The 12314-nt window shown below is 34.4% G+C and overlaps 1 pseudogene; it reads left to right on the forward strand.

Moving 5' to 3' along the window:
- The first annotated feature begins 1747 nt into the window (after positions 1 to 1747).
- On the forward strand, positions 1748 to 7315 carry LOC137731122 (CBL-interacting serine/threonine-protein kinase 1-like; annotated as a pseudogene).
- The last annotated feature ends 4999 nt before the right edge of the window (positions 7316 to 12314 follow it).

Here is a 12314-nt window from a genome sequence, read left to right on the forward strand (position 1 = left end):
AAGATAGAGAAAGAGAAGCAGAGCTAATAAGTATGCTAACACCATTTTTATTAAGACTCTTCAAAAAAATTACTTTAATGAAATAATAAGTATGCTAACACCATTTTTATTAAGACTCTTCAAAAAAATTACTTTAATGAAATAATAAGTATGCTAACACCATTTTATCTCATGATAAGTTGGAATATAATTATAATATACAGTTGTGGTCGAAAATTAAAGCATTTGGAGGGGTGTAGGGTTGAGAGTGCATTGGGGGGGTTTTGTGGGTGAGGAGAAGATGGTGATTGGCAAGTAAAAAACAGAAGAAAAACGTGGCTAATACTTTAATACAATCTTGGTCTTCGTGTTGTTGTCCAAGTCCCGCAAGGCTGCCGTGAACCCCGTCATCCAACCAACAACACGCTTTATATTTTATCCGTGGTAATCCAAATTTGGATCTTCATTGGATCCTCTTTACGAAGATCTCGATAATTTATGAACTGTGTCTGTTCATCGTATATCGTACGATCGAAAATTATTTTAAATATTTTTATTTAAAATTAAACATAAATATTACCTGACAAAAACTGACCGCACGATGTATGATAAACGAACACGATTTAGGAATCTCCAGATCCTATTGGTGGCAATCCAAACCAATTAAACATCTTATAATTTTGATTATCTGTTCTAGGATTAGGTAAAGTTTCATATAAAAGATCATTAAAAGATAGAGAGTAAAAATTGTTATTGAAATTGCAAAATGTTCATCATATACTTCTGAATCTTATAATTTCTTCATTGTGTTCTCATAAATGAAAGGTATACGATTTTTTTATTTTAATTTCGATTCGCTTTGTAGAAAGGACGAAAACATTATTGAAATTAATTTTTGTGTTATTCAGTAACATATCAAACTCTCGTTCACGATTTGTTAGTTTGAATAGAGCATATTTTTTAATAAAGTGAAGATTATGACACGAAACTGAATCGTCAACCTCAAAATTATTTTAGTCTTAAAATGAAGCATTAATTGATGGCTTTATATTGCTTACTTACATTGGCAATTTCTAGATTTGGCTAGAGAAATACATTTCCCAGTATGGGTGAATATGATTACATGTGATTGTAATAATGACACGTGATATTACTTTGACGATGTATTTATGCTATGAAAGTATTTTTCATGGATGGAACGTGCAATTATGAGAAAGATGATTAACATAAATAATTTGGTATCAATGTCGTCATTTATAAGTTTCAAACTTAAAACGCCACACTTAAATAAAAAAGATATCACCAAATGATACTACTACTATAAAGATTTTGGTGTTAGATTCATACAATAAAATAAATGATAAAAATATTAGAGTAAAAAAACTCTCTTGTCCACCTTTGTTTTCTGCATATTGTTGATGTGTCACTCTTAAATAATATTTTCTCTTGTGAATGAGAGATTTTTTCAAGTAACGGATATTTAAGCGGTATTCCATATCATGTTATAATATAAGTAGAAAAAATGATATTTTTTTCATGTCCCTCAATTTATTTTTTAACACGCGAAATACTCGCTTGGCTACCGAACAATTGGAAGATTTCTCAATGTCAAAATGTGTTTTATATGGGACATTACAACTAGTTTTACATAGTTTTACCACGGGCTCCACCAAAATTACGGTTCAACTCCCCTACCCCTCTGGCTTTTTATCCCACACATAAAGCGTTGTATAAACTGCCAATCTGCATAAATACAAGACTCCTCCAATTATTTAGAAACTCCAGTTCCCTTCTCATAATTCATCCCCCATTTTATATAAAGCAAGCATACAACTCCAACGCAGAGAGAGATCGTTTCCAAAAACGCGTCTGTTTCTGGGATTTCGGACTTTTGCTCTCCGCCTTGCGTTTTTGAATCGATCGTTTCTCGAAACAGTTTTCGGAAACTCGTTTTTTGTTTTCTGAGGAGATTTTTCTGCAACTCCTCTGCGCAGAAAAAAAACAGAGGAGGCGTGTGATTACATGGTGATCGTGAGAAAAGGAGAGGAGGACAAGAACACGAGCAACAGTGGAAATTACGGTAACAAGGGAATGCGACTGGGGAAATACGAGCTTGGAAGGACACTTGGCGAGGGTAATTTCGGGAAAGTCAAATTTGCTAAGAACGTCGAGTCCGGTCAGTCCTTTGCTGTTAAGATTCTGGAGAAGACCAAAATTATTGACCTTAAATTCACCGACCAGGTTCTTGTTTTTTCCTTTTAATCTTAATTTTTGTTCCAAGTTTCAATCTTTTCGTTTATGGGATTTCTGGGTTGTGCTCATAAATTTCAAACTACTCTGATCTACATAGAAAAGATCGAACTGCGTTTTATTTCCGCGGTTGGTTTGTTTCAAATTTGAACAACACATTAACAATTTAACACAACTGAAAATTTGCAGATAAAGAATGAGATTGGAACATTGAAACTACTGAAGCATCCAAACGTTGTCAGATTACATGAGGTATGACAATGTTCTTCTGTTCTATGTCAATTATTACGAATCCGGATGCTCGCAGGATTTTTTATGTGAGGATCTTGAAGATCTGTCAGTTCTATCCGTTCATCGTTACATCGTACGGTCAGAAATTATTTTAAATATTTTTATTTCAAATTAAACATAAATAGTACTTTATAAAAATTGACCGCATGATATACGATGAATGAACACGATTTACAGATTCTTAGAATCCTCACATCTTGTTGGAATTATTACTGTCTGATCAATGATTGATCCTTAATCATTATTAACATAATCTCTAATCCTCCATAATTTGGGATTTACAGCGCACTAATGCTTTAATAGTCGCACCAAATCATGAGTCCATGTGTACTGTAGGATTATTGGTTTTACTTTAGCTGACCCTGCTAATACGCGTTTAAAATAGTATTAGTAGCTAACCGAATGGACTGCATTCCAAATAACATGTATCATTCATTTTAAGATTATCGTTTTTAGTATGCTATTTTTTTGGACTGACAATTTAAATCACACATTGTACATGTTTATATGTTCTGCTAACATATATCAGAATGATCGTGTTAGTATTTTGTTTGTTCTAATTGCAATAATTGTCATCAAAGAATTTGTTAATTATTAGAATTCAAATAGTAATTAGTTTTTTGAACAAACGATATTATCTATATTAAGAAAGAGGGATGGATTTAGCCTCACAATAGATTAGCAATAATATAGTTCAAATTCGTCTTTGGCGAAAATCAAACTTAAGACTTCTTACTTATAAATGAAGAGAAATATCACAAGATCGTAGTAGTAAGAAACATTAATTAATGTTAATTAGGAGAGTATTGAAACCTGAGTGCACATCAGCCGTGAAACATTTTCTTGGCTGAAATGAAAAGTTGGACGGCTGGGATATTTCTCACATACAAGTCTTCATCAACCAGTCCATTTAAGCCACGTGTCCACTGATATCATCCCCACTTTTTTGTTTTCTTTTCAAAATATCATCCCCACTTCGCTGCGGCAGTTTTTGCATGGACTGACCTGGAAGGATGAGGATCATCTTTGGATTGTGATTGTAGACATTTTAGAGATTCTCATATTATGATTATTTATTTTATATCATATAGTCAGTTTTCGTTAGATATTATTTGTATTTAATTTTAAATAAATAAATTTAAAATAATTTATGAAAGTACAATAAACTGTTAAGATGTAAAGATCTCAAAAATTTTCACGATGATCTGGATGATATCCAAATCCGACCTGAAACCCCCAACCCCTCCATTCAAGCCACGTGTCTATATTGTTAGCTTGTCTGAGGGATTTGGATCCTCACCAGATCCCTTTCTTGAGAATCGTAAGGATCAATAAACAACGACATTTGATAAAAAATTGTGCAGTTCTAATTAAATGTTTTTTATATTTTTAAAAATAAAGTACAATCGTTTTGCGTGAAAGATATAAAAAAAAAAAAAGTTATGATCGTACGATTTTTTATCAATAGTTCGTATTCGTTGATCCTTAAGATCTCTAGATAGAGGATCCGGCTAGGGTCCAAATCCTTTGTCAGAGTTTTAGATTGCGGTCCCACATGAAAGCATTTTGGTGGATAAGGTCCATCCGTAAACCCACTCGATGGTACGCCACACCTTTTTATTATTTGTCACCCTTCTAATTATACAAAATTAATAAAAACTTCTCGCAAAACATTTTTTATTCAAAAGTAGACAATTTTGTTCATCATTCAGTATAATTTTTTTTATTATCATTTTTTATTATGAAAGATATTTTTACAAAATTTTCTGTCACTTCTTGTTTTTTGTCATTATAACACGAAAAGTATACTTAATACAAAGTGTTTTTCGATGAAAAAATGTTTTGTGGAAGACTTTTTATTAGTTTTCTCTTAAAACTCAAACGAAAATGATTGGATCAAGTAACTTGGGTATATTCATTAGGTACCTTAAAAATAATTTTCAGTATCCGCTAGGGTTTTTGTAAATTAATCTTAGGATGTGTAATAATCATCTTATGCAATTGTTTAGGAAAACTGTCTTCATGTTTAGCTTAAGACTAATCAAGACGGAAATGATATAGTAAATTAGAATAAATAAATGATTTTTAATAAGAAAAAGAATGGAAGGTGAGAATTTTTAGCGTGATGGTGATGACTGTATGAGGGCAGAATTGGCCTTCGGAGAAAACGTAGGTGTCTCACACACGACCATAAATGAAAGGAGTAATTTGACAAAGTAGAATTGTTCCGTTTTCCTTTATGATTGGGAAGGAATAATTCGAACTCTTGAACCTCTTACAACACTGCCGCTAGACTAATAGTTTATATGTAGTATTGGTTCTTATACAATTACACAACCACTCGCTCTGCCTTTTGGAAAAGAGGAAATGCAGTCATGTATGCAAAAGTAACCCATTAAAATCACTAAAATAATTTTTTTTGTCCACATATATCGCACTGTGATTTGTCTGCAAAAAGGAATGACTCCTCACATGAAATCATGTTTATCATGCAGGTTGTAGCAAGCAAAACCAAGATTTACATGGTCCTCGAATATGTGTTATCGGCGGCGAATTGTTTGACAAAATTGTACGGATCTCTTACTTTAAGCAGCCTTTAACAAAGACAAAATGGTTATCAAACGTGCACTTAACGGAAAACATATGAGTTACTCTGTATGTTGTGATTATACTAATATGTCACTCTGTGCTGCAGGCACACAACGGAAAACTTACAGAGACCGAAGGTCGGAAGCTTTTCCAACAATTAATCGACGGTGTGAGTTACTGTCACAACAAAGGCGTCTCCCATCGGGATCTTAAGGTACATCCTGCATTTTCCAAACATTAATTTTTATGATAAGGTGCTCGAACAAACTGCATTGTGTGTTCCAGTTTGCGCGCACGTTTCAAACATTGTATGTTCTGGTTGCAGCTGGAGAATGTTCTTGTCGATGCTAAGGGGAACATAAAGATATCGGACTTTGGCCTTAGCGCTTTGCCCCAGGATTTTCGGGTACATTACTCTTCCAAACCGAACTTTGAACTGTTAAATTCCGAGTCGAGTATGAGTAATTTAACCCTTTGATTGTTTCTGAAATATCAGGAAGATGGTTTGCTTCATACAACCTGTGGAAGCCCCAACTATGTTGCTCCCGAGATTCTTGCGAACAAAGGTTATGATGGTGCCACCTCCGATGTATGGTCATGTGGTGTCATCTTATACGTCATTCTCACCGGATTTCTCCCTTTCGATGATAGAAATCTTGCAGTTCTCTATCAGAAGGTATCGACAAACTCTCTTCGAATCTTTCTTCTGTTGAGTGAGGAGCTTTTATTATTCGCACTCCTTCGCTTGGTTCCTAAGATTTTTAGAGGGATTACAGATCTTGAAGGGGGAAACTTTGATACCGAAATGGTTATCACCCGGTGCAAAAAACTTGATTAAGAGGATTCTCGATCCCAACCCCGGCACCAGAATAACAATGACCGGCATCAAGTCAGACGAATGGTTCAAGCAGGACTACTCTCCTGTAAATCCTGATGAAGAAGAAGAAGATAAAAACATCGACGATGAAGCTTTCTCAATACATGAAGTGGTATGAATTCGCAATACATGTCCGTTGTCTACTCTTCTTGGTACAACTATCTGTTTTTCTCTGTGCTATAACTGAGAGTTATTTCTTTTGGTATAGCCATCTGAGGGGGAGACGAGTCCAGACGCCCAGCACCCGTGCACGCATATCAATGCCTTTCAGTTGATCGGAATGTCCTCATGTCTAGACCTCTCCGGCTTCTTTGAGAAAGAGGTGAGGAGAAAATGATTTTATCTTCTTGTTTGGCACTGAATGTATCGATTTTCTACTGAAGATGAAAGTTCTAGATTATATCTGATTGCGATATCTGCATTCTGCATGAGTTAATTTAGGATGCGTCTGAGAGGAAGATTAGATTTACGTCGAACCACTCTGCTAAAGATTTGCTTGAGAAAATCGAAGAAATTGTATTGGAGATGGGATATTGTGTCCAGAAGAAAAATGGAATGGTTAGTATTGTGTATACCCTCATGTTCTACACAAGTCTGAAACTACTTTTGTTTCAATTATATAAACCGCTACAAATTTTGTTGGTTTCATTGTGAAATATCTACTGAAATATCGTTATATGTTTTGTCTGATATTTCAGTTGAAAATGATGCAAGAACACAAAGGGGAGAGAAGTCTGGGCAGTCTATCAGTTGCAGTAGAGGTAAATTTCATTTCCAAACTTTTGGAGGAACTTCTTCCTCAAACAATATTTTTACCCGGCATGCATTTGAAATTCTTAATTAATATCTAATCGCAAAAATTTACATTTTTACGTGAAAATTAACTGATAATTGTCTCCATAATTGTATCAGGTGTTTGAGATAAGCCCATCTTTGTTTGTAGTAGAGTTGAGAAAATCATGTGGTGATTCTTCTGCGTATAGACAGGTATGTACTCTCTCTCTCTCTCTCTCTCTCTCGCATAAATTTACATTACGCCCCTTCGATCTCTTGTATCTCAGGCATTAAATCCAGTTTTTTGGGTATGTGCAGTTGTGTAAAAAGCTTTCAAATGATTTAGGTGTTCCCCCAAGCCAAGAGTTGCTGACTAGCTGAGTGATTAGAAATGTGTGTGTGTATATATATTAGTATATATGTAGATATAGAATCCATATATTACATTTTCATGTAGATTTTCATTTTTAGAAGTAATGTTTAGTGTTACTTTGTAAGACTCAAGTAAATTAACGTGAAATATGATTCAGATTGCAAGCAAAACATCCTTGTCCAGCTATGTAGTTTAAGCCTCACAAAGTGATTTCCGCACTCCTTTTTTTTACCCCACGCACTAGTTTTTTTATTCTTTCTTCTTCTATGATTTGGATTGAAGAATCAAGAACATCAAGCGACATAAACAAGGGGAGGAGTTCAGAAGGAGAAAACGGGAGTGTGAAATTCACTAGTCACTCGCCACCCTTAACTCTAGCACTTGCAGCTTCGTTTCATATGCTCCAAGCCCTTTAACCTGGGTATAAAAAGATAACTCTACGTACTGTTGAAATAATCTATTTCTGTGGTGAATGATAGGGTTACTACAAGTCTTCAGCCAGATGCAAGAAAATCTAACTTGCAAGGCTGCTGCCAAGATCTTCAACGTGTACCTGGATCAAGCTGCTGCATTTGTCTGCTGTTGTCTGCAGTTTGAAGCTTCTCATTCACACGGTCTTGTACCGCTCGTCTCTGTTCTTCGAATTACGCATAAATTCAATCTGTTGAGAAAAAATAATAAAGATTTGGATCATAAAATTGATGTCTTTAACAAGTAATGTGCATGGGAAATGTGGAGACAATTGTTGAAACGAGAGATCCTCCAGCTACAATGACAACAATTTGGTCCCGACAGCATGAACTAAGGGCGCGTAAATCTTCATGGCTTCCCTATAGACCAATTTCTTTTGAGGCCGCAGAAGGTAATCGAGATTCCTCATTGGATCTAAGCTGAATATTTACACAGCTTCTTACCAATAAGAACAAGTTCAATATCTGAGCTGAATATTTATACTGCTTCTTACCCATAAGAACACATTCATAATTGAAGCTGAATATTTGCGAAGGTTCTTACCAGTAAGAACGCTTCGTATATATCCTAGATTTATGAAATGGTAGGTAAAGTGATAGAAAAATGCATGGCGTGTAATGACTTGTCTTGACACGTTAACCCTTCACCGTGGTGTGCCGTAACAAGCCTCGCAAATTGTCAACAAAATGCATGCGAGTGTCATGACATGCATTGTGCCGACAATTTGAATGCTTCTCATGTTGTGGCCAACATTGATGTTTTGACGTGCCACGATGCGAGGGTTACTGTGTCAAGACAAGCCATGACATGCATTTTTCTTGCACTTTGACACGTTAACCCTCACATTGTGGGACACCAAAACATCGTTGTTGGCAGGCATGACCCAGAAAGGAAAAAACAAAATTGCACGGCGGTTCACCTTCCTCAGCTTTACCTTAACGACGTTGTCGGCTTTCAAAATTCTCCTCCGAATTCTCTTCAATAAACCGGCTCAATCACTCGTTGCCAATCACGTACGTAAGCCTCTCTTTCTCTCCTCTCCAAATTCTTAGTTTCAATTTCCAAAATTTTTCGAGAAACCAAGCGGAGCATTAGGATTTATAGAAAGAGTAAATGGTGTGTCATTACATGCATTCAAGTATGGAAATTGCACCATCTACAACAATCAAATTCACCGAAACCTGTCTGTGGTTTCTTGCGAAACAAGAAACTGAAGGTCCACACGTTGAAAAAGAAAAGGTTTGTACCTGATGGTCTGCAACAAATCAAACTCATCTGAGCCAAGTGAACCATCTATTTGCATCAAGACGCTGCATCATCTCACGTGCATCTTCCCCTGGGGCACCAAGCTCTTCCATCACCTCCATAAGTTCCTCAATATTTATCCTACCATCTCCATTCTTGTCAAACATGTCAAAAAAGTTTAAAGGGTATATTTAATTGTTAATATAACAATTTCTTATCTCTAATGCATTACAAAGATAAATCCACCAATACAGGGATGGAGCTAAATCTCCATCGATCTCTGTATATATTTCTCAATTCCTAATTTCGCGAAAAAGAGAAGATCAACTCAAGACTTAAGTCATTATTTTTAAATTGGTGACGATCACAAAATTCTAGAATTTTAATTGCGACAATTGAAACTATGAGACCAAACTGAAGTTCATCCCGACCACAGGGGCCAATATATATATATATATATATATATAGATGAATTATCATAACAAGAACTTTCGAACAAATTACAAAACATCTCCATGGTTGCTAATAGTTATATTACCAATCATAACCTCAGTCAAACACAAGTTGTCGATCTTTTAGTCACTGGATTTACAGGAATACTTCATTCTTGGTGGGAAAAACATCTCATTGAACAATCAAGAAATGAAATTAGAAATGCAAAAAGAGACGAAGATGGAACACTCATCTTTGATGTGCATATAGGACGAGGAGTCCCAGATGCAATCAACACATTACTTTTCACCATTATAGAACATTTCATCAGGACACTCAGTAATGTCACCTCCAGAATTCATGATCAACTTAGTAACTTAAGATGTCCAACCCTAAGTGATTTTAGGTGGTACAAAGATGTTTGCATGTCCAAAGTTATGCTTAGAGAAGATAGTAATCAACCATTTTGGAAAGAAAAATTCATTAACGGATTACCAAATCGATTTGCCCATAAAGTTAGAAACGTTTTACTTAATGAAGAATGTATCATACCATATCATACCATTACTTATAGAAATATTATTAATATTATCCAAAAAGAATGATTGAAAATATGTATTGATATGAAAATTACAAAACAAGTCAACAAAGACAATTCAATAGCCAAATACGAATTAGGAACATTTTGTGAATAATACGGATTACCTCATATTGTTCCATCCAACAAAAAGAAAAAATCAGAATCCTACAATAGGTATTCAAATAGGTACTCCAGTAGAAGACACCCCAAATATAACAAATTCAAAAATAAGAATTTTGAAACAAATAAATTTTACGAGAAACCCAAGTCCAGCAAGGGGAAGAGGAAACCCTCAGGAAAATTCCACTCCAAAAACCAAGAACAAAAAGGAAACTGCTACAACTGTGGCAAATTTGATCATTATGAAAACAAATGTAGAGTCAAGAAAACAATCAATCAGTTGAAAATCTCTGATGAAGAGAAAACCCAATTAATCCAAGTCTTAGAATTAAAAGACACAGACCATAGTCAGTCCGAAGATGATTTAGGTTCTAATTCATCTTCTTCCAGTAATTTCTCAAGTTGTCTTTCATCCCTCAACATTAAGATATGATGCACATATACTTTTTGTAAAAAGATTTTAGTCCTCAATAAACAAGAAGAACAAGAAGATCTTCTTATCGAGTTAATCAACAAAGTAGATGACCCTGAATTAAAGTCATTTTATTTAAAGAAAAGAAACTTAAGAAGGTAGTCTCCCTTGAAGAAGTCAGTACTAGTCAACCCCAAGTGGCCCCAAAAATCTGTGTTAGCACAACCTTAGAAATGTTTAATAAGGCTAAGAAAGAAATTATGGTCAAAGATCTACAAAGTAAAGTCAATAAAATTAAGGAAGAAATTAAGTCCTTAAAATCAGAAAACATAGAAATCCACTCACAACTCAGTAGCATTCAAACACAAGTTTTTCTTAGCAATAATGATGAAAAACACAGTAGTTCTTGCTCCGACCAAGAATCAGAATCCAAGTCCATGAAAAATCCAACAAAAAGCCTACTTTTATGATTACTTCAAAAAATTAGGATCCAAAAATGGTATTCTAAAATAAAAATAATAATTGAAGACTTCAAGTTAGAAACAATTGCCTTAATTGACTCAGGTGCAGACTTGAATTGTATTCAACAAGGTTTAATTCCCACTAAGTATTTTCATAAATCAACAAAAATTCTTAGTGCAGCAAATCAGTTACCAATGCAGTTAAAAAATGAAATCTCAAAAACCCATGTTTGTCAAAACAATGTTTGTTTTAAAACTCCATTTGTTTTGATTAAACCCAGTCATTTTAGGCCTCCCTTTCATAACTCTTTTATATCCTTTCAAAGTACACCACAATCGCATAACCACAAAAATAGGTCAAAAAATCACATTTGAGTTCTGCACGAAAACATATCTCAAAAAATTAAGACAATTACAAAAAGATAGTATCTTTAAAACCATCAATATGGTCACCAAAAAATCACAACAAATTAATTTATTAAAAGAAGAAATTAATTACAAAAGAATTGAAGAACAATTAACAAACAAATCTTTGTTATAAACCATTGACAACTTTCAAAAGAAATTTGTTAATGAAATTTGTTCTGACATTCCCAATGCTTTTTGGCACAGAAAACAGCACATTGTTAAACTTCCTTACAATAAGAAATTTAATGAAAAGAAAATTCCAACAAAAGCCAGACCAATTCAAATGAGTCAAGAAGTTATGGAATTCTGCAAAACGGAAATCCAAGAACTTCTCAATAAAGGAATCATTAGGAAAAGCAAATCACCATGCTCTTGTGCTGCTTTCTATGTCCAAAAGAACGCGGAATTAGAAAGAGGAACTCCTAGGTTAGTCATTAATTACAAACCTCTTAATGAAGTTTTGGAATGGATGCGGTATCCAATTCTTAACAAAAGAGATTTGATTAAGAGATTTAGTCAAGCTGTAATCTTCTCAAAATTCGACATGAAGTCTGGATTTTAGCAGATTCAAATTCATGAAGATGATAAATACAAAACTGCATTTGTCACTCCCTTCGGTCATTATGAATGGAATGTAATGTCATTCGGTCTTAAAAACGCACCCAGCAAATTTTAGAACATCATGAATGAAATATTTAATCAATACAGTCATTTCTCAGTTGTTTATATTGATGATGTTCTCATTTATTGCAAATCGATAGATGAGCATTGGAAACACTTATATATGTTTGTTAGGATAATTAAGTTAAATGGGTTAGTTGTCTCAGCAACCAAAATTAAGTTATTCCAAACCAAAATTAGGTTTTTAGGATACAATATCCACCAGTCAACCATTCAACTAATAGATAGAGTAATTCAGTTTGTAGATAACTTCCCAGATGAAATCACTGACAAAACCCAATTATAGAGATTTCTAGGATCTTTAAATTATGTTGTAGAATTTTATCCTCATCTCAGGCAACAATGCAAACCCTTGTTTGATCGTCTAAAAG

This window comes from Pyrus communis, chromosome 4 (genome assembly GCF_963583255.1).
Source record: "Pyrus communis chromosome 4, drPyrComm1.1, whole genome shotgun sequence".
Taxonomy (NCBI): Eukaryota; Viridiplantae; Streptophyta; class Magnoliopsida; order Rosales; family Rosaceae; genus Pyrus; species Pyrus communis.